We start from the raw sequence: 26039 nt of genomic DNA on the forward strand, positions 1-26039 counted from the left end.
GTACATATGTATATCAACCAATTCAAATATTGAATTATTATTGTTATGGCCTAATTGACTGTCAGATAAATTCATTCGTTCATTTTTTTCCTGTTTACTTTAATCCTGCGGAGGCGCGTGGCTAATTGATCAGGGTGCTGGACTCCTGATCTGAAGATTATGGTTTCGAATCCTGGACTAGGTGATGCGTTGTGTTCTTGAGCAAGACTCTTCATTTAACGTTGCTCCAGCCTACTGAACTCGAAAAAATAAGTAACACTGGGACGGGCAGGTGTCCCGTCCAGACGGGATATATATATGCCATGGAAACAGGGAGTCCGGCCGTTATGAGTCCATATGACTCGTGAAGGAACATTACTTTTTCACTTTACTTGTTTAATCCTCAGTTTTCATCAAGAACTTAAAAAAATAAATCAATGACATACTCTAGCTTATTTTTTGCCTTCACGGTGAAAATCGTCAATTCTTGTCTCGAAGAATTCATCCCACCAAGTTTTCAACTGAACGTTGTTGTTGACAGAAGTGCCTTGCAACTTGTTGGAGATGATAGGTAGGAAGCCATACCAGGAGAATGCAGTGGTCTGCAGTAGAACCTCCCACTCAAGCTGGTGAATAACTCTTTTGGTCTAATATTCGATGTGTAATCGAGCATCATCGTGTCGAATACACAAGCTGTGAGACCATTTGAGTCGCTTCAACTGGATTGCCACGTTGGGATGGTTCATCACTGAACGTAAAGGTCTATGTGAGACAAGCAGTTGTTTTAATATCATTTCATAGTATATTAGTTCTTACCAAGCCCACCAAACGTATCGGAACTGAACCATTGTTTCCTCTGTTCCATAATGACATAAAGGCACCATTTCCCGTCGTCGGTAAGGAAATCTTTGTGCCCGTGAACAACATTATGTGAAATGAACAAACTGGTGAACAAACGTCTATAAGAAATTTCATCAAAACTTCTACATCCTTCCCCTAAATGATTTTCTTCAAACAGACATTAATTTTTCACGCTCTCCTGTCTATTCTGAGTGCACGTCTGACTTCATGCGTTACTTGCACACTGTACAAACGTACTGTCTTCTAGTTTTCTTCTCTTATTCGATAGTATAAAAGATGCATGGGCTTATAAGACAAAGACTAATTTCAGATGCTCATACTAAATAAACATTTTAGTCTGCTAAATCTTGTGAAAGACTGAACTTCCTGTATAGGATACGAGATAGCATTTTGAAACATTTTTTTGTGAACAAAGGTGTGAAAATATTAAATACTTGTAGGCACACGATGTTCCGTTATGGAATCATAATACAACAGAGTTGTATTATGGCCGAATCGTTAGCACGCCAGGCGAAATGCTTAGCGGTATTTCGTCTGTCGTTATGCTCTTAGTTCAAATTCCACCGAGGTCGACTTTGCCTTTCATCCTTTCGGGGTCGATAAATAAAGTACCAGTTTCGCACTGGGGTCTATGTAATCGACTTAGTCCCTTTGTCTGTCCTTGTTTGTCCCCTCTATGTTAGCCCCTGTGGGTAGTAAAGAGATATAATACAACAGAGTCCTTAATTCGTTATATACATAGACTGAAGCAAAAATGTAGGTTCCTTTGATATGAATTTTTTGGGTTTTAAATTTTCTGATAGATAAATGCGGAAGTCAAGTACCGATAGGATTTGAACCCAGAAAGTAGACTATGTTAGCGTAATATCGGAAGGTATTTGGCCCACTTCTCTACCATTACTGTTAATCTGCCTCACTGTAACATAGAATATTATGATTTTTTTTTGTTTTTGGTTTTTTTATTTTTTAAAGAAGGAACAATTCCACCGATCTATATCGAACAGCATAGTAAATTATCGTAATACGCAGATTATTTCGCAAAACCTCATTTAGTTATTGAAAATTACAGAGATACAACAGAAAATGTCTCATAGTAACCGGCACCAACGATTTCGATATCAGTTCTTCAATAATTTCTCTTTAGAAAAAAAGTATGTATTTCGCCTTTTTTTTTTTAACCATTTTTACAGATTTTTAGCCGAGTGTTGCCCTAAAATAAGACTTCAGATTTCTCTTCAAAGCTTGAAAAATCAAAGAACCTACATTAACTGCTCTGATAGTGGTTGCAATATCTAATCCACGGAATGGATTTTTCGGGGATGGTGATGGTGGTGACGGTGGTGATTGAGTGGGATGGCGGTGGGCGAAAGTGATGCCTGTCACATCATAGTTTTATATTCGGATATTCCAATATTCCAATACATCAGTATCCATTTAATTCATATTTTTCTTTACGATTTTTTTGTATATATGTTCTTTACGTTGTTGAATAATTACAAACTTCTGACAGAAATATCACTCAGTAAATCTTCTATAAAATGTGTCATTACTGGAAGCTATGGTAAAATAATAATAATAATAATAATAATAATAATGGTGAAAAGCAAGAAAATAAGATATAAAACGATAACGTCAGCTCTGATTTATTTCAGTTGTTGACTAAGCAAAGGAATATATCAGACACACCTTCGCATTTTTACTCTCCATCTAACACTTAAAACCTCTTTCACTCATTCACCATTACGTAGTAATTGTACGAAGATGAAGTCCCATAATCTGATATCTCTTAAGTTGAATACTAATAGGTTTGTAAGTGGACAAATGGGAAGCGGGGGGGCGGGAGGAAATCGAAAATTCGGAAGTAAAAAGAAAGGAAAGAAAATATATTTATATTCACCATTTTTTTGCAGTAGACAATACAAAAAATATGGTAAACAAAGTAATAGGAACAGCTGGAATGGGAAAAAAAGTGAAAGCTGACATTACATGCAGAAGAACAATAACACTAGATCACTTTATTCTTTGAAGAAAGTGATATACACACACACACATATATATATATATATATATACATAGAGAGAGAGAGAGAGAGAGAGAGAGAGAGAGAGAGGTGGCCACATATCTAATACATGCTCACACGCACGCATATATGTATATATATATACATACATATATATATAATATATATATATATATATGTATATATATATATATTGATATATATATATATATATACATATATGTATACATATATATATATATTATATATATATATATATATATATATAGAGAGAGAGAGAGAGAGAGAGAGAGGAGAGAGAGATATACATACATATATATATATATATTATGTATGTATGTATGCATTTAGAAACACCCCACGGATATATGTTATCAAACATAGTCGACATTCATGATCAGGTATATTAAACTTTAAAATGCTGATATGGAGAAATAAGAAAGAAAAAAAAAGCAAATACAAAGCTATTTCTTTCGAGCAGAATGACATGACCTGCAAGCTAAGATTACATTTGTTATTGGAAAGTGGGAAAAATCTGAAGACTATCCCAAGTAGACTATAATGAATATACAGAAGTATTTGAAGGAATTCGATAAACACCTGGAGAATGATATCAAAATATTTTGGTCATAAAAAACTAACTAGAAGCTAATATTAACTAATATAAATCGCTAAAGTTCGACAAGGATTGTGAATATGTAAATAATGCGAAATACAGTTTAGTGCACTGACAAACAGCAATAAGTCTTAAATAGCAACACAGATTTCTACAGGGAAAACTAGGATTGTTATTTTCTCTTTTACTCATTTACGTGTTTTAGCTTAAAGGCTGATTCTTTTTCTCTTGTTTGTTTTTAATCTAAGAATAAGGCGTCTTCAAAAACCATTTCTATATTATCCACGATGAACTGAACTCAAAATGTTAATGATAGGAGAAGACTATGGGATGCTTGATCGTTATTCCTATGAGGTATCATGTTAGCTTCTTCTTCTTCTAATCAGGACTCACGCCATTAACCACAAAGTATAATCTCTAATTCAAGCCTACTCTAAGCTACTAAGAATGCGTGTGGCAACTTGAAGATCCACACACCACACGCGATACACTGGCGGTTGCACGGGTGCGAAGGCTACGTTGTTATCTCCATTCCGTAAACGGTTGCTTTTAACGGGTGGAGAGCTGAACCATCCTGGGGTACAGAGGATTCGCAATCTAGAATAGAGTCTGAAAGTTTACCACACCATTGTGGGTTACACCAGGGTTCCTCTGCTTTGCGGCAGTGGTAAGAATAAAGAGTGAGAGAAAGTTGTGGTGAAAGAGTACAGCAGGGTTCACCAACCTCTCCCACCGGAGCCTCGAGGAGCTTAGGTGTTTTTGCACAATAAACACTCACAATACCCGGTCTGGGAATCGAAACTGCATTCTTACGACAGCGAGTCCTCTGCCCTAACCACAGGGCCATTGCGCCTCCACAGCTGATCCTGCTGTCTCAAAGAGAAGAAATTTAACATAACAACCAAGTACTCAGAATTTTTATTCTCTAGTTTCAGCTCAGAGCTGCGGCCATGCAGATGCACCGCCGTTTATACATATGCTGTAAGATTATTGCTTTCAAAATTTTACACAAGGCTCGTAAATTTTACAGAGAGGCTTAGCTGATTACATCCACTCCTGTAATCAAGTGGTTCTTATTTCATCTACCCTGAAGGGATGGAAGGCAAAGTGACCTCGGCGGTATTTGAACTCAGAACGTAAAGACAGACGAAATACTGCAATGCATTTTGCCCGGCATGCTAAACATATGCAGTTAGAATATGACTTCTAATTCCTACATACGCTGAACACCAATTGCATATTACTTATATGGCGAACTGGTAAAGTCTGTAGAGCACCAGATAGAACATCATAGTTTATTGTTACGATTCTCTGCACTTTGAATTCAGATTGTATCTTGGGTAAATTTGACTTTTATCATTTCGGATCTGATAAAGTGTATCAGCTGAATTGGGTGGCTTTTCGAATCTGTAAGAAGTTATCCAAAATATCTTCCATTATTTTCTGCAATTCCTTGTATTCTGTATTTGGTAGAGTCGTTAGCATGCTGGACGAGGTGCTTAACATTATATTGCGCTCGACGCTACGTTCTGAGTTCAAATTCGGCGGAGGTCGACTTTGCCTTTCATCCTTTCTGGGTCAATAAATTAAGTACCAGTGAAACACTGGGGTCGATGTTATTGATTCATCCCCTTCCACAAAACTGTTGCTCTTGTTGCAAAATTTGAAACCATTATATATAGTACTATTTATTTTGATTCCCTTCCTTAGAAGCAATTTACATCTTTCAAGTTCTGAAATTTCTTATAATGCAAAAAAATGCAACAGGTATGTTTCGTCTCAGAGCGACCCAAACCGTTTTTGTTCGTGTATATTTAACATAAGATTTTCTTCGAAAATCTTTCACATATTTAGCTATTGCTGAGAAATTTCCTAGGAGGAACATTCCCTAGAGCAGGCAGGTTACCTCGATTACCAAACAGCATTTCAAATTAAGTAGTCGTTTTACATCGCAAGCACCCACCTTCGTTTCTTCTCCGGCCAGTACAAACAGTTCTGCTGGATATACAGTTTCAAGAAGACCAGGGGTTGGACATGAATCACAAAGATGTTTCTGAGAATCTTCCTTAGATTCTTGAGCATTCCCTAGAACAGGCATAACTCTGTTTGACTAGGTATGCGTGTCTGGCTATATATGAGCGGGTGACTATGTATATGTCTGGGAGTGTATGTACCAGTAATTTTGACCGGAATCCGGTTGATATTTAAACTCTTTTGTCTATGAACGGAGGCAAAGACCCTAATATGTGAGGTTATTTCCCAATTAACAAAGTAGAAAATATTAGGCAATGAAACAAAACACATGATGCCCCAGCATAATTATAGTCTTATACGCTGAACCAATAAAGTATGAGCGGCTGTATGCCTTTCTTTCTCTCCTACTTTATTTATTTCACTCTCTTTCTCTCTCTCTTTCTCACTCTCTCTAGCTCTCTCTGTAACTCCAATGTACGTATGTATGCATTTATATGTATGAATGTATGTATGTATGTATGAATGTATGTATGTATGTATGTATGTATGTATGTATGTATGTATGTATGTATGTATGTATGTATGTATATGTCTGTGTGTGTATGTGTGTCTGTGTGTATGTATGTGTGTATATGTATATATACATATATGTTTTATATATATTTTCTTTTATTCTTTAATTTATTTCAGTCATTTGACTGCGGCTATACTGGAGCACCGCCTTTAGTCGAGCAAATTTTCCCCAGTCATATTTTAATAAGCCTAGTACTTATTCTATCGTTCTTTCTTTGCGAACCGGTAAGTTACAGGGACCTAAACACACCAGCAGCGGTTGTCATACACAGACACACAAACATATACACATATATAGGACGGACTTCACAAGGATTTGGTCGGCCCGAGGCTATAGTAGAATATAGTAGAAGACACTTTCTCGAGGTACCATGCAGTGGGACTGAACCCGGAACCATGTGGTTGGTAAGCAAGTTACTTACCACGCTCCTATTCCAGTGCCTCACACACACACATGTGAGTTTGTGCCTGTGTTTGTGTACATACATATATATATATATATATATATATATATATATATATATTATATATATATATATGTATGTATTTATGTATGTATATAAGTGTGTATGTTTGTGTACATATATATATATATATACATATATTCATATACATGTAACTATGTTTCGCAAGTTATATACACATTCGTAGATATACATACACACACACACATATATATATGTATATGTATATCTATCTATATATATTATATTAAATATATGTATGTATGTATGTATGTATGAATTCGTATGTATGTAATTATGTACACATGCATGTATATTCATGCAGAATGATATACACTTATATCTACATGTGTAATTCATTATGTCTTTGTGATCCTCTCACCTTTGTCAGTCGCATGACAGTCCTGTGATCAAAGGGGCGTTTCAGAGTGTAACATTCCTCTGATTCCTTCGTCATATGCCGACACTTCACATAGTTTTATTTATTTACTTTTACAAAACATACTTTAAATTTTCCTGTAAAATATCTTGTTGACAGCAAACGAATTTCGTAGGAACTTCATTTTCTATTAATTTTTCCTCTGCTTTTTTTTTTCTGATACTACCTTCCATTAACTCTTTCGATCCTCTTGTCCAACTCACTGCTTCTGGCTCTGTGTTTCACTGTGTTGCTTTCTGGCTGCCTCTATGTCTGTCCGGCAGTCTTTCTACCATCTCTCTTTCTCTCTCTCTCTCTCTCTCTCTCTCTCTCTCTCTCTCTCTCTCTCTCTCTCTCCCTCTCTAAGTATCTATAACATGCTTTTTCAGAAAATGCGGAAACCCTTCATCATATTTTTGTATGTTATACTCTCACACTAGTGTACCAATCTAGTGCTAGATAACAAGATCCTAACACGCATAAAATCACCCACACGTTCCCTCATGCACTAACATATAGACACACATGCTCGCACACACATACACACACACACACACAGAGACACACACACACACAGATACACACACACGCACACACACACACCACAGTATGCTACACAATGAGACAACCCAAGTAAAACCACTTAAAAAAGATTCCAGCAATTCCTTAGAAATTTCAAACATCTTATATTTCAGTACAATTTAAGATACGTCTATTATTTCGGACTATTTTTGGTTTATTAGTCTCTAATTTTCCTGTTCATAAATATCCAAACAAGCGTATACGCTTGTTTATAGCAGACTTCATAATATGACATGCTTGTGATGTATTCTACTTGCCATTCCGTGGAGGCGCAATGGCCCAGTGGTTAGGGCAGCGGACTCCCGGTCGTAGGATCGCGGTTTCCATTCCCAGACTGGGTGTTGCTAGTGTGTATTAAGCGAAAATACCTAAAGCTTCACGAAGCTCCGGCAAGGGATGATGGTGGCGAACTCTGCTGTACTCTTTCGCCACAACTTTCTCTTACTCTTTCTTCCTGTTACTGTTGAATCTGTATTTCGAAGGGTCAGCTTTGTCACACTCTGTGCCACACTGAATCTTCCCGAGAACTGTGTTAATGGTACACGTATCTGTGGAGTGCTCTGCCACTTGCACGTTGATTTCACGAGCAGGCTGTTCCGTTGATCAGATCAAATTGAACTCTCGATATCGTAACCGACGGTGTGTCACGACTTGCAATTTCATTTTCTACTATATCAGTATAGCTTCCATTCTTATTCCCTGTGGAATGTTATGTAAAATTTCAGTACCATTCACAAGAGTTTTTCTATTTCTTTTTATATTTTCGCCCTCTATCCCAAGGTTTTGTGATAGCACTTTTTGTTAAATATTTTGTCAACTGAGAAGTAAATGTACTTCTGTAGACAATGTAATCTTTCGCGTAGTGTAGTTTACAGATTGCATCTTTTCAGTGAAAATTCTTTTACTTAACTAATATAAGCCTTATTCTTTATTTTTTCTGGATAAGGGGGATTTTTTAGATTAATCAACAATATTTCATTCTACTGTTATTATGATATATGATATTAGGTAGCGATTATCTGTAACAGCCACTCTGCCGTTTGCGACGAAGAGACTTCCCTTTGTCCAATCAAAAGAGGAGGCTGTTCATGAAGTTGACGTGTATGCAGCTGAGCACTCAACATACACGTTTACCCTTAAAGAAGTTCTCAGAGAGATTCAGCATGATACAGTATAACAAGACTGGCCCTTTGAATTGCAAGTACAATTCCCTTTTGCCACCAGATTGGGCTGGTGCGATGTGAAATAAAGCATCCTGTTTGATGACAACACGCACCGCCTATATCGAAGTCTCGACCTAAAGATCGTGAGGCGAAAATCCTTAAGCACTAAACTACGAGACTTCAAACACAATGGTTAGTTATGTTACATAAGTAGAGTAATCCCTCGCCATATCGCGGTTCACCTATTGCGGTTAACCTGTCGCGGTTTATTATTTAAGCTTACGTCGATTCCTTCGCGGTGTTGATTTGCATTTATAATAAAATAAATATATACAAATTATAATAATAATAATAATAATAATAATAATAATAATAATAATAATAATAATAATAATAATAATGATGATGATGAGATGATAATAATATAATAATAATAATAATAATAATAATAATAATAATAATAATAATAATAATAACAACAACAACAATAATAATATACAGTACAGTACTGTTTCTACTTCACGGATTTTCACCTATCGCGAATAAATAAATACCAGGCTTATAAAGAATAAATCCTGGCGTCGATTTATTCGACTAAAACTCCTGAAGTTTTTGCCCCAGCTTGCTTGCAGTCAAATAACAGAAACAAGTGAAAGAATGAAAGAATTTCGTGTACGTATGTATATACGCACACATATATAAATTGTGTACCGTAATTTTGTGATCTAAGTTCATGTTAGATCTCAGTTCGGAAGCAAATAGAAGGCAGAAAATATTTCCAAGATCATTTTGAAATCTACCACTGTACTCATCGCTTTTCTTTTCCCAAAATATATATATTTCTTTACTACCCACAAGGGGCTAAACATAGAGGGGACAAACAAGGACAGATAAATGGATTAAGTCGATTATATCGACCCCAGTACGAAACTGGTACTTTATTTATCGACCCCGAAAGAATGAAAGGCAAAGTCGACCTCGAAGGAATTTGAACTCAGAACTTAACGGCAGACGAAATACCTATTTCTTTACTACCCACAAGGGGCTAAACATAGAGGGGACAAACAAGGACAGATAAATGGATTAAGTCGATTATATCGACCCCAGTACGAAACTGGTACTTTATTTATCGACCCCGAAAGAATGAAAGGCAAAGTCGACCTCGAAGGAATTTGAACTCAGAACTTAACGGCAGACGAAATACCTATTTCTTTACTACCCACAAGGGGCTAAACATAGAGGGGACAAACAAGGACAGACAAAGGGATTAAGTCGATTAAATCGACCCCAGTGCGAAGCTGGTACTTTATTTATCGACTCCGAAAGGATGAAAGGCAAAGTCGACCTCGTCGGAATTTGAACTCAGAACGTAACGGCAGACGAACTACCACTAAGCATGAAGCCCGGCGCGCTAACGTTTCTGCCAGCTCGCCGCCTTTTTTCACAATATATATATTCATTATCTAATGTATAGAATGTGGTAATGCCTTTAATTGTCACTTGATCTGTAGTAACTAACATACTTGAATTTTGGGAATGGAACATCTTTACACTGTCACTCTCTCTGAATGAGAATATAGCTAAACATTTAAAAAGCGACGGCCAACAAAAGCTTGTTCATAGTGATATGAACAGTATATTATATGATGTGTTTTCACTCTATTCCAATTTATATTTATGATGTCCGTTGTTGGGATGTTCCTGCAAAGTTCTTGGATATCCTTGCTTGAAATGTTACAATGTTAATCAGCATCCTGAAGAAATTTCCTGTAGCTACTCTGCTGATCTTGTATTCTATCTAAATGGTAAATAATTCTTTATGACCTCCAGCTTGCGTTTGTTACGTCTGTTTGCGTGCGTCTTTGATTTTGCGAGATTTTAGGTCACAAAGGATAATTTAGTTACGCCGTCTTAATAGTACCATAAGCGTATGCAGGTCTAAAACTCTCCTTCTCTGAAGTGGAAGTGGATCTCTCCTATCTTATCGTTAGAGGCAATAATTAATTTATTCAGTTTAGCTTGTAGTTGAGCTCGCTATCTTTATAAGCGTTGACGAATCGGCCATTAACGTCAACTATGCTATTTATGTTCATGATATATTCATCGTTATCCATATTAATTATTTTCAGGATCGTTTATGACATAGTTCAAAGCATATGAACAATAAGCCATTATCAGCATCATTTATTTTGAAGACGGGATGGTGAAAGCCTAAAAAGGTTTATAATACATTAATTGATTTTTGGAATGTTATCAATCCAAAATAGACTTATTCCGCTAATAAAGAGATTTGAAAAATATGATACAAAGACCGAACCTAGAATTGCACGCGATGCGTCTAGAAAACTCCTCCCTCGTAAACACTAACACCGTCTTTTCTATTATATTCGAGACTTCTTATCAGGTTCATATCATGGAGCCTATAGTTAGCGATTCCTCTATGACACGCTCCCTCAATCAAAATCTGCGTATCTTCACGTTTTGACGCCAATTCCGTACGCATCTATCATGCAGAGATTCCTAAAATATCCAAAATATTTACCACAGTCTACGTACATTCAACGGTATAAAGCACAACCATTATAGGGAGAAATTATCTTACATACAGAGAGAGCATCAGAAAACGAAACACACCTTAATGTCACCATTACTGAAATACAACCTATGAATACTAGGTTTCACACTCTCCGAAAATCTCTCCATCACAAGACTAGTCTCTTGCTTCATGACCACCAGATGCTAGGATTGCCTAACTATTAAAACTCTACAGTGACCAAGAAGGGAATAAAGAATTTATATTAGGAACAAACTTAGGTCTCCACTCTCACAACCCTTTTCAAGTGATACAAACGTTTCCAAGTTTTAGTAAGATTCTGTGATTAATCAAACTTCTGTTTTTATTTCTTGTTTCTTTTTTTTTATATTTCCCATTGTCTACAATAGGCGTAGGAGATGCTGTGTTCGTAAGTAGCTTGCTTTCCAACCACATGGTTCCGGGTTCAGTCCCACTGCGTGGCACCTTCGGCAAGTGTCTTTTACTATAGCCTCGGGCCGACCAAAGCCTTGTGAGTGAATTTGGTAGACGGAAACTGAAAGAAGCCCGTCGTATATATGTATATATACATATATGTACGTGTGTGTACATGTTTGTGTGTATGTGTTTGTCCCCCAACATCGCTTGACAACCGATGCTGGTGTGTAACTTATCAGTTCGGCAAAAACGACCAATATAATAAGTGCTAGGCTTACAAAGAATAAGTTCTTGGGTTGATTTGCTCGAGTAAAGACGGTGCTCCAGAATGGCCACAGTCATATGAGTAAAACATTATTATAAAAGCGCATACTGAACTAAATAATTTATTTCTATTAATTTCGGTCATGTAAAATGCTCTGATGATGACCATTGTTGTCACTTGAATAATACCACATTGGGGGTGGAGTAAAAATATGAAAATCACTGGCATTATAAAAGAGATAATTTGGGAAATGAAAAGGTGCTCATATTGATACAAGTTCTGCATTTCAACGGAAACAATCTGTAAGGGAGAAGAGAAGAAAGTGTGTGCGAACTCACATTGAATGGAGTTGTATGTGGCCCGAAAAATCCAAAAATACAAACTGAACTGGTAGCTATACAAAATATTAAGAGAAGAGACAGTATTTGCCAGTGTTTCAGTTGGTTGGCAATGGATTTCCATTGGTCACTCTGGTGGTCATGGTGTAGAATGCGATCAAGGCCTTATGCTTTGTAATGTCACATCTTGTGTTGTGTCCGAAAGGGAGTAATTTTCTTTTTGTGCCTTATAATGTAACACGCTCACCAGTAAAATTTCCACTTATTTCTTATTTTTATTTTCCTAAAATTTTCGTTGCGTCGTGCAAGGTTGCAAGATTCAACGAAAAGTTTATGAAAATAAAAATAAGAAGTAAGTGGAAATTTTACCGATGAATGTGTTACATTATAAGGCACAAAAAGAAAATGACTCTCCCCAGACACAACAGAATATGCTTCAACACACGAACCCTTATAAAGACTCTTGCAAACCAAATGCGAAAACGAAAAGTCACATCTGTTATCCCGTTAGAGTAATAGGACAACAGATTTTAAAACAGGTAAAAATATTTAAATTATTAAAGGCAAAAATCGAGACTTCATCAATATTATTTTCAGGCACAGGTGAATTACCTATCTAGATATAAATAAATATGCATATATTAGTAATGAGGTGACCTGGATCGTGTTAGAATATATAATTGACAGAATATAAATTAGAAATTATTGATTTACCATAATTTTATTTAGGACAAACAACACAATATGAATAAATAATTATATTAGAAAATGTTTTATATATCATACTGCAAATAGAAATATTTATTCTTCTGTAAAAAATGTTAAAGCTTCTGATTTTTATACGGTTAATATGACTATTAAAACCATGAAATATGAATGAACACCGTACGGTGGTATCCAATTGCTGTTTCGAATCAGTTGTAATCTGTTTCTCATTACATTTCCGAATCTGAATTTTATGCGTGTATCGTTTTCTAGCAAATGTAAGCGAGATGCATTGAACGAATAAGTATATAAAGGTTTTCATCTCTTGGAGAAAGGTCCTCCTCCAAAACCCACTAAAAAGTATTTGCTCGATCAGGAGTTATCACCCGGTGGGATAGAACCCGATCTTGCAAGCAAGAGGAGACGAAACGTTTGCGAATAATTTCTATATACTCTTTTAATTGTTTCAGTCATTTGATTGAGGCCATGCTGGAGCACCACTTTCAGTCGAGCAAATCGACCCCAGGACTTATTCATTGTAAGCCCAGTACTTATTCTATCGGTCTCTTTTGCCGAACAACTAAGTTACGGTAACGTAAACACACCAGCATCTGTTGTCAAGCAATGTTAGGGGGACAAACACACACACATAAACACACACACACACACACACACACAAACTCGCACATACTCACACACACATACACTCATACATACACACACATACACGCTCACAAACACACACGCACATATATATAAATATATATATATATATATTGTATATATATATATATATATATATATATATATATATATGTATATATATATGTATATATATATATATATATATAAATATATATATATACATATATATATACGACGGGCTTCTTTCAGTTTCCGTCTACCAATCCACTCACAATGCTTTGGTCGGATCGAGACTATAGTAGAAGACACTTGCCCAAGGTAAATCCGGAACCATGTGGTTGGCAAGCAAGCTACTTACCGCACAGCCAATCCTGCACTTATATCTATTTACATTGCATACCCCTGCGCCTATATATCTATTTGCAGTGCATACAAAGTAGAACGCAGTTTTGCATCTAATTACAATATATATAACAAGCTAAAAGTATGGAATAATAGGGTTAAATTGAGATGCAATATAATGTACATATTAATGAGTATGCAATTTTAACCGATGCGTAAGTATAAAACGAGTGAGCAGCACATGTTTTGTATCTAAATATGAATGGATTAATCTAGTTTGCAAGCTTTACTAGTTCCTGGTTGCATGTACTATACAACAAATACACGGACAATTATGCGTACATTCATTTGAATTATAGACGCACAACATGCACCAATGTATATGCATATATACGCGAGCAATGTTACCTATATATGTATGCATGTATGTATCTATGTATGTATGTATCTCTCTCTCTCTCTCTATATATATATATATATGTATTGTATATAATATATATATAATATATATATAATATATATATATATATATGATGGCCGTTCACTTGTGATTGAGGAAGACCGTCGTTGACGTTCAGGAACTTATATTTTGCATTTTCAGCTTAGTTGGTGGCTAATGAGCCTTGCTCTTGACAAGCACACACGACTGCAAACATTGCAAACCAAGCTTTCCCCATTCACTAAAGTGACTTCGAACTTTTGGTCAGGTAAGCCGTCACTCAATTTTAATGCATTTAAATTCATCTCGGCCTCATGTAGTCTCCGTTATGTTGAAAATTTGTAGGATATCGCAAGGTCTGTTGAATCATAATTAGACTTATGGTAGGTTGTCTTAGCAAGAATGTGTACAGAATATTTATTGATTCAATTTAAGAAGTGTTAATTGTTAGAATTGATTCACGCATGAAATGATTTGTAAGTAGGTGTATTTAGGTATGTCAGCTTCAGGTCATAAGGGTTAACAAGAGAATGTAGTTAGGTTGTTGGGTAACAGATTTGGTTGTGTTTAGATAATGATTGGATATTTTCCTTTTGGTTTGAACATGTGAAGTTTAAATCCCAGAATTCAGTGTAGTGTTTTCACATTTGTCATGAGATGCGTTTAGGGGTTTGTCAGTTTTTAAGGTATAAGAATTTAAATGTTCAGAAAAGGAATGTATGAAGATGGTAAAGTTTAGTAAGTAAACAGATTCGTATTATCCATATAATTTTTTATTTGTTTATATTGAGAGGTGTTGGTCATTATTTCAGCATATCGCATGGTCATTAGTATGGAAATTTTGGTAATTATACGTTTTAATGTTCACGATATTATTTATTTAGGTTTAAATTTTCTTGGTCAGCTTATACTTCACACATACACAGATATAGTCACACAAACACATGCACACATACATACGTAAATATGTACAAACACACTCCCTCTCACACACACATACACACACGCACAGATACCTACGAACAAACACATATGGGGGTGCACACGTATGAATATACGCATAAATATATATGTGGCTCCGCAGCTAGGGTCCTAATTTCATGAACGGTCGTGTGTGGAACAAGACACATGCTCCAGTCTACTCAGTAGGTAAAAATTAGCTTTACCCATAATTCAAAAAGCCAGCTGTGTCACACTGACTCTCCCTAAGATCCATGTTAAAGGCATGCGCATCTGTGGGGTGTTCAGCCAATTTCATGTTAATTTCAAGGGCAGAGAGTTTTCTCGATTGATCTGTAATGCTCGTTGTCGTAACCGCCAAAGGACCAGGCGTACACAAACACTCGCACGCTCACGCACACACAGACATATATATACACACACACTCACACACATATGTATATTTATGTATATGTATATAACTATACCCTTATGTTCATGTATATACGTGTATGTGCGTGTGTATATGTATATGTAGATAGACAGACAGATAAATAGTTAGGTAGGAAGATAGATTAATATATATCTATCTAACTATCTATATATATATATATATATTATATATATATATATATTATATATATATATATAGAGAGAGAGAGAGAGAGAGAGAGAAAGAGAGTGAGAGATAGAGAGGTAGATAGATAGATAGATAGATAGATAGAGAGAGAGAGAGACAGACAGATAGACATATAAATAGCTAGCTAGCTTGGCAGATAGATAGATAGATAGATAGATAGATAGATAGAGAGAGAGAGAGAGAGAGAGAGAGAGATAGATAGGCCGATGATTATCATTCTTACTACAAATTTTATTTGTTTACAATTATCAGAGTTAATTAGACGTATTATCTTACTTGTAGATATGTATCTTTTATTTTTTAGCACTTATTCATTCTATCACTCGCTGTGGTTGGTATCAATTCTATGGTCGTCCTTAACGCTCCCAACAGGTTTGCCCGTGGGCTGAGTTACACGACTCATCCATTACTTCCGTTGCGGCAACTAACAAGAATTTTGCCATTGGTCGCCACGCTGTGTGACTGGATGAAGCTATCTTTTGTTATGACCTGCTGGGGAATGTTAAAATGCTTCTCTCATTACGAGCGTCCATTCACGATGTGTATATTAGAGATATTATTTAAAAAAACATTTTCAGTTTAACATATTTCATAATTTTTGCCCTTTTAGCTATTTTTATTTCCCGGTTTCGTTATTAGCTCACATACAGTTTCTGTTATATTGAGCAGGTTCAGTTAATCTGATTTAGGTGATGAAACATCGGACGACCCTGATCCGGTGGCTGACAATGGGTTACTTATATAATACATGTTTTATTGTTTTATTTCCTAATTCTGATCGTTTTCCCTTGTGCCATAAATGATATTGACAGTCCTTCCAATTCTAGCACAAGTTTTTCCCTTTTCGAAGGGCTTTTTACAATTGTTAAAAATGCCCTGCGTGGTTTTCGATTTTCTGTGACGTTTGGCAGTTTATTGGGTCCTTAAGCACCTTCCGATAAAAAGGACACATATTCATACATATATACATGCATAAACACAGGAACACACATATATATACATACATATGTACACAGACACACGCGCACGCACACAGACACATACAAATATATTTACACAGAGCATGGATGTTTTCGGAAGGCCTGTTTAAATTTTTAGATAATTGATAGAGTTGAAATCTTCCGGAGCATTGGGTTGGCATAACCCAAATGGTTAATATAGAGAAAATTGAATATATTAATATTTGAAAGAGCAATGGATTAATTATCCATGTAATTGAAATGCTGAGTTTCTTTCATATTGTATAATTTCCATTCTGCTTCACAACGTAATATTGTAATGGAGAAGGACGGCGAGCTGGCAGAAACGTTAGCACGTCGGGCGATATGCTTAGCGGTATTTCGTCTGCCGCTACGTTCTGAGTTCAAATTCCGCCGAGGTCGACTTTACCTTTCATCCTTTCGGGGTCGATGAAATAAGTACCAGTTAAGCACAGGGTCGATATAATCGACTTAATCCCTTTGTCTGTCCTTGCTTGTCCCCTCTGTATTAAGCCCCTTGTGGGTAGTAAAGAAATAGGTATTTCGTCTGCCGTTACGTTCCGAGTTTAAATTCCGTCGAGGTCGACTTTGCCTTTCATACTTTCGGAGTCGATAAATTAAGTACCAGTTACGCACTGGGATCGATATAATCGAATTAATCCCTTTGTCTGTCCTTGTTTGCTCCTTGTGAGCAATAAAGACATAAGAAACGTTAGTGAGTCGGGCGGAACGCCTAGCGGTATTTCGTCTTTCTTTACGTTCTGCGTTCAAATTCCGAATTTGGGGTCCATCTAAATTTAAGATATTATCTAATGCACCTTAGGAGTGGCTGTGTATAGGCGCGGGAGTGGCTGTGTGGTATGTAGCTTGCTAACCAACCACATGGTTCCGGGTTCAGTCCCACTGCGTGGCACCTTGGGCAATTGTCTTCTGCTATAGCCCCGGGCCTACCAATGCCTTGTGAGTGGATTTGGTAGGCGGAAACTGAAAGAAGCCTGTCGTATATATGTATATATATATGTGTATGTGTGTTTTTTTTTTCTGTGTTTGTCCCCCTAGCATTGCTTGACAACCAATTCTGGTGTGTTTACGTCACCGTCACTTAGCGGTTCGGCAAAAGAGACCGACAGAATAAGTACTAGGCTTACAAAGAATAAGTCCAGGGGTCGATTTGCTCGACTAAAGGTGGTGCACCAGCATGGCCGCAGTCAAATGACTGAAACAAGTAAAAGAGTAAAAGAGTATAGTAATAATTAGGTGTAAGATTGCAATAAATGGATTCTATCTCTATATTAAATGATTTGTTGAACATTCCATGCTTATTAAATTATATAATTTAGAATGTGTGATTCCACTTAAATGGAGAGAATATATACAGCATTAAACGTAATTAATGGTGCTTCCAATATTATGCTTGATAACGGTAATTTGGTGTTTGTGGTATTGTAAATATTTAGACATGTACTAGATTTAGAAGGGTAACAAACATTAGGTATGAAATGGAAAAAGTCTGTGTGTTTCATTTTGCTGGGTTAATGACGGGGTTTCTCCAGGAAGACTGTTAGTCATTTCAATACCTCGCATTCGGAGAGAAATTCAAGTTTATTGACTGTGTTACTTTATGTTTAGTTCAAAAAGATATTTTCAAAGAATATATATTAATGTGACTGAAATCGCGGACATATGTTTGGCAAAAACTAATTTATATGACGTTAAAGTTGAATATCTGACAAGGGGACGGCACATGTTTTAAGGGGAGGTAATATGTTTATTTGTCTACTTTCACTTTCAGTATTATTTGACATGTTTGAATATAACAAAAACAGGATATGAGACCAAGCAACAAGGTTCTATTGATCAAGCATTGATAAAGTATACGACAGAAGAATGTTCAACAAATAACGTACTGATATATCCATTTAGAAGTTACTGCATGTATATATAAACGATATATACATATTAACATATGTTTGTATGTATATATATATATATATATTATATATATATCTATATATATATATATATAATATATATATATATATATATATATATATATATGAATGTATGTATGTATGTATGTATATCCATGTATGTATGCATGTATGTAAATTTCATATGAATAATGTAACTGTAATGTTGTAATATTTATTTTATTAAATATGTTGCACAATACAGAAAAATTTATAGATAAATAGAGAGATAGATAGATAGATAGATAGATAGGTAGATAGATATATAGATAGATAGATAGATAGATAGATAGCTAGATAGATAAATAGATAGATAGATAGATAGATAGATAGATAGATAGATAGATAGATAGATAGATAGATAGATAGATAGATAGATAGATAGATAGATAGATAGATAGATAGATAAAAGTGTTCTTTTATCTCCTATACTGTGATTGTGATCAAATTATAGGACCGGCTGAAGATGCTTAACAACTATAACAATTAAATTACATTCTACAAATTCATACATAGGCCTAGGATTATAATTATACTAAAAAAATAACGAAAATTATTTACATATTTATCTATATTCCACTCTCAAACAAAACCCTCACTAATTCCTACCTCTTATTCTCAGCCTTTCTTTCCTTCACTATATATATATATATATATATATATATATATATATATATATATCCGCTCGAAACGTCTACCTCCCTGCTTCCATCTCCTAGCGCCTATTAATAATAATACTGTATTGTTTCCTGTGGTTGTTGTTTTTTGTTTCCCTTTTGGACTCAACATTATATATATATATATATATATATATATATAATATATATATATATCTATATATATATATATATATATATCATACATATATATCTATCTATATATATCTATATATATATATCATCTGTCATACATATCCATACATATATATATATATATCTATATATATATATCTATATGCTATCGATACATATATATATATATCATCTCTAGGGACACGAATACCATACATATATATATACATATATATATCTATATATATATACATACATACATACATATATACATATATATAATACATACATACATATACATATATATATATACATACTATATATATCATACATACATACATATCTATATATATAGATATATATCTATATTCTGTCTACATGAATACACAAGTACGCAACACAAAGCCCAAACACATAAAGGCTTATATTTCATACATACATTTTACACACATACATACACATAACACATATACATCTACATACTCTTATAACTATACATACATCCATACATAATACATACAACATACATCATCATACATACATTCATACTACATACATACATACATACATACATACTCCATTCATACATACATACATACATACTTCACTACATACATACATACATACATACATACATACATACATACATACATTCATACTACATACAATACATACATACACACGAACATACATATATATACATACATACATACATACATACATTCATACATACATACATTCATACATACATACATACATACATACATACATACATACATACATACATACATACATACATACATACATACATACATACATACATACATACATACATACATACATATATATATATAAGATATTTCATACCGAATAGAAGCAAAAATATGGAAAAAATACGCACTAAATACTTTATTTAAATGTTTACAAATTAATTGAAATATATAGAAATTTCCTTTGTCGCACAATAAGTTCTTCGAAACATAATAAACAGCAAACGGAAACATTCATTTACGCATATCTATCATGTTATTTAAACTAATCAACTAAATACTCCATGTCATTACAGAATTCTTTATATACGTCTATATAAATTATATAACGATCGCCGCATATACATAACGTATATAGTGCATACGTGCGCAAACATATATCACATATATATATATATATATATGCATGCATATGCTTGAATGTAATACACTCACACACACACAAGCAGATATATATATATATATATATATATATATATATATATACATGTATGTGTGTAGATGTTCGAAGACAAAGGTAGCAAAGCTCCACTCAATGAGTCTAATTTTCTAATAGATATGATTGAGAATTAAAGAATATAAAAAAAAAAACGAACGCTCAAGCACAATCCACACACATCATCATTTAAACAACCATTTAATCTCGAGTAATTGCAATTACCGTTCTGGCTTCAACATTTTTCTTGTATTCATTACGTTTTCCTTCAACGCTCTCTTTTTCAATCGATAATTTAACAATTACCGTGTGGTGGAATTGATATAACTATATATATATACATATATATATTATAATATATATATATATTATATATATATTATATATATATATATAATATATATATATATATATATATATATACACATATATAATTCATACATATATATATATGATAGATATATATATATATATATATATATTATATTACATATATATATATACATACATATATATAATATATATATATATATATATATATATATATATATATATATATGTATATATCAAAGTTTGCATATATAAATATATATTTATGTTCATGTTCAGATGTATATACGTATTATTATGTATCTATAGGTGTGTGTGTGTGTGTGTCTGGCCATAAACGTATTTGGAGATTAAATGCAATGAAATATTACATAATATTATATAGCATATTTTCAGACATCGCAATATTCTGATTTTTTTTCTTTTAGAATTATAATTAAGCAACTTGAACGGAAATCCTATACACCTATTCACACACACACACACACACACACACACACACACGCACACATACACACAACGCACATACAGAAACATATATGCACACACACACATATCATATATATATATCATGAGTATGTGTGAGTATTTGTTTGTGTGTCTGTGTTTGCATATATGTATTAATGTAGATATTATAATAAAATTCTTACTTAAATGTAATTAGTTAATGGAAATGAAATTTTATAACGTTCCACCAGAATAAAGTAAGGAGCTGCGACAATAGCTTGATACGTACCACCATATATATACATTTGTACACTAGTACATACATGCATATCTATACAAATATTCATACATACATATAAAAATATCTATCTATCTATCTATCTATCTATCTATCTATATATATATATATATATATATGTGTAGTTATATAATTAATATATATGTGTGTTGTGTGTGTGTGTGTGTGTGTATGTCGTGTACCGCGACATCCTTTGTGTTCTGTTGTTGATTTCATTTGATGCATATATATATTATATCTATATGACTACGCCAAGGCATGTGTATATAAATATTTGCAAAATACTGCAAATAAATATATAATCGCATACGATGTAACAATGTATATACGTATGTTTACGCACGTTGCCAACCCCAACGATACTTACTTCCCCAGTACAATGATATAAGAACCAAATTTCAATGGGCTGAAAACTTTTCTCGGATGCCATTCTGTTCAATACCAATAAACACACACGTACACACACAAACACCTACAAACACACGCACACATACACACACACACACACATAAACACACACACACATGTACACATACACACACATACAAACACACAAACATGCACGCACACACTCACGTATATATGTCTATATTTGTTAGTATACAACTCTTTGTACGCTCACAGAGAAACTGTGTGTGTATATGTGTGAGCATTAGTGTGTGTGTATAAACGTGTGTCTGTGTTTTCTGATATACATGTTCTATACTTTCTACGCATTATTAATCCAATCTCCTGTAATTCATTATTTTAATGAAGGTAACTTAAGTCTGATCAGAAGCCAATGGATTACCCCGCATTTTGATAATTACTGCTTACGAAGTTCTGCTAGCTATGATACTATGTCACCTGGGTTTAATCTACTTCATTCCCCAACTTTGAATTCGATTCGCATACAAATCAATCCCTGCTAATAATCATAAACTATAAAACAACTTTTCGAGCTTATCGAACATTGATACGGGAAAAATGTACAACCTTCTACGGGAATAAACCATTATTGGGTCTGATATTTTTTTTTATATACATCCTACGGACTGCTCGCGTTTTACTGTTTTCCTACACCTTGATCGTGGCTCTTCGCAGAAGTGGCTGTGTGGTAAGTAGCTTGCTTGCCAATCACATGGTTCCATGTTCAGTTCAACTGCGTGGCACCTTGGGCAAGTGTCTTCTACAATAGCCTCAGGTCGACAAAATCCTTGTAAGTGGATTTGGTAGACGGAAACTGAAAGAAGCCCTGTATATATACAATATATATATATATATATTATAGTGTGTGTGTATGTATATATATATACGTATGTATGTATATATATATATTATATATATATAATGTATATTAATATATATTATATATATATATATAATATATATATATATATATAAATATGTGTGTGTGTGTATGTTTGTGTGTCTATTTTATCCCCCAACATCGCTTGACAATCTATGGTGGTGTGTTTACGTCCCTGTCACTTAGCAGTTCGGGAAAGAGACCGATAGAATAAGTACTAGCTTACAAAGAATAAGTCTTGGTGTCGATTTACTCGACTACAGGCTGTGCTCCAGCATGACCTCAGTCAAATGATCGAAACAGTTAAAAGAATAAAAGAATAAAAGAATATATATATATATATATATATATATATATATTTAGAGAGGGGGGAGAGAGATAAATAGACAGATAGACAAACAGACATATAGATAGAAATGAATATCCTTCATGGAATAAATTTTTATCTAATTAACTAATAATCGTGTTTATCCATATTCAATTTTTTTTCCTTTATATAATATTCATCATAGATCTCTCTACGCCTGTTAGTGTGTTTATTACAGATGCACCTTTATCCATGTCGGTAACTCAAATCCATCCATCTACAAAATGGAGAATATTCCTACCATTCATGTAATACTTTTCTGCAAATCTAATGACGTATTCTCCATCATTTCCGTAGATTTATCAATTATTTCACTTCATTGATCTTATTCGAGTTATTTCCCTTGTATATTGTTTCTAGAATTTAATCCCTGGCAGATGTAGCTGTGTTGGCTAATTTCAATGGCTAATCAATTGCAGTTTTTCACCTCATTATGATTCTTACTTGAGACCTGTCATATAATAAAAGATCTGCATCTCTGAAAATATGTGCAAGTTACCCTGCTATTCACATTGTTAAGATATGTACAATGATAGTATAGACTGATCAGAAGTGTTAGTCACAGTCGAAGGAATATATAAATCTGTTTTGTATCGCATAGGAAATCTTAAAGAGCAATTGTGTTATAACGGTGGCAGTTTTCATTGCATATAGACTATATATGAGCGAGGACATACGCTTTCCCCACAATATTTAAGCAACTGAATACCGAGACATGTTGTTTATAAACATAGACATAGGAAAGCAGAACGTCTTTTGTTTCTGTTGTGTGGACGCCCTAAGACGATGAAGCAGGCTAGCCCAGTGCGTAGATATAGAGAGAGAAGTCTAGACTCAGGATTGAGTAGAGGTCATCCGAACGTGCGATATAACTGTGGCGACGAGGATTTCGTAGCTCACACAGTCACTGTGTAGTATTGCGATATAACAGTATTATATATAACAGTATTGTGAAAGGTAGGAGAGTCCAGTTTGCTGGACATTGTTGTAAAGCTGAATACGAGGCAAGTTCTACTCTTCTCCTCTGGAAGCCATCTACTCGCAATACCGGAGGGCGCACACTTTCCTACCCTGATGTAATCTCCAGGGATACAGGCATCCAGCAACAGGACCTCCGTAATGCTATGATGGACCGTGAAGTCTGGCGTAGCATGGTAAATTCCATTGTCTCGACCACGGTCGAACAATGATGATGATTATATATATATATTATGATATAAGTATATATGTTGCCAGTCGTGCAGCACAATGAGATTAGTTATTGCATATTACGTTATAATTCTTGTTTATCATAGATGGGCATATATATGACATTTGTAATCTTTATAATTTTGGGGTTCATATATAGTATACTATCATAGCATATAGTAGGAGTAAATAAACTTAAGTATTATATGAAAAGAAGCAGGAAACACTCCCTGACACGTGACATAAAACGTAATTCTGTTTATCGAGCAATATTTCAAGTGGAGGGCTGCGTATATTTTGAGCCACAATAGAGTACATCAACTGGTGTTTCCCGTCTTTAATGTTAAGTCACAATAATAGTCGGTTCACCACTAACAAAATTATATTCTTGATAACTGGTTTAAATATGTTCAAACTCTGTTTTATGATTCCACTTCACAGTGGGAAATTATGATAATTCAATTAAAAAACATGCTTTGAAATATGATTACAGAATCTCAATTCTCTGACGTGCTTTTGTTGCTGGTAATTAGTATGGAATTTTATAAGTAAAAAAAGGAAAATATTATTACTTTTAATAAAAATTCTTTCATAGTAATATATAGAATATGAGGTAATTTGATATTCATCATTTTCAAATGCAAAATACAGGAATTATTGTATGTATTTGAACCACAGAGCGTTTAACCCTACTCGTGAGACCCGTTTGGTAAAAGTACTCTAGTATATTTTAGGTCCGCTACACAAATATATGATATTTTACATGCACTTTGATGTTTAACATAATAAATAAATGAGAGAAATTTCATGAATATTATATCATTTAATCGTTTATTTTTCCAAATATTATATCATTGATATGGGGCCCACGCCGAAAAGCTAAATTGTTCAGATTGACACGTGTTTACTATGATGAAACGTTTGTCATTCACGCTGTCAAAATGTTTTCAAAATTATCGCCTACCAATTAGTTTGTTTTTGTGTTCTATTTAATGATTTTAATTTATTTATTTTTCCATATTACACTTCATCATGAAGTTTTACGATAAGTTAATTGAAGATAAAAAAAGAAATAATCTAAAAACCCGCTTCGTGTTTTTCCTCAATCAGGTCATATACAACAGTGTCCCGCATATGCTAAATTAACGTATGTGCAGAGATGCCTGGGGTCAGTACAAGGAGGAGAGGATGTCATAGTTGTCTCATCACGCTTGGCCCGTTGTGATCATGACACTCTCTA

The sequence above is a fragment of the Octopus sinensis genome, linkage group LG19 (assembly GCF_006345805.1).
Source record: "Octopus sinensis linkage group LG19, ASM634580v1, whole genome shotgun sequence".
In the NCBI taxonomy this organism is placed as follows: domain Eukaryota; kingdom Metazoa; phylum Mollusca; class Cephalopoda; order Octopoda; family Octopodidae; genus Octopus; species Octopus sinensis.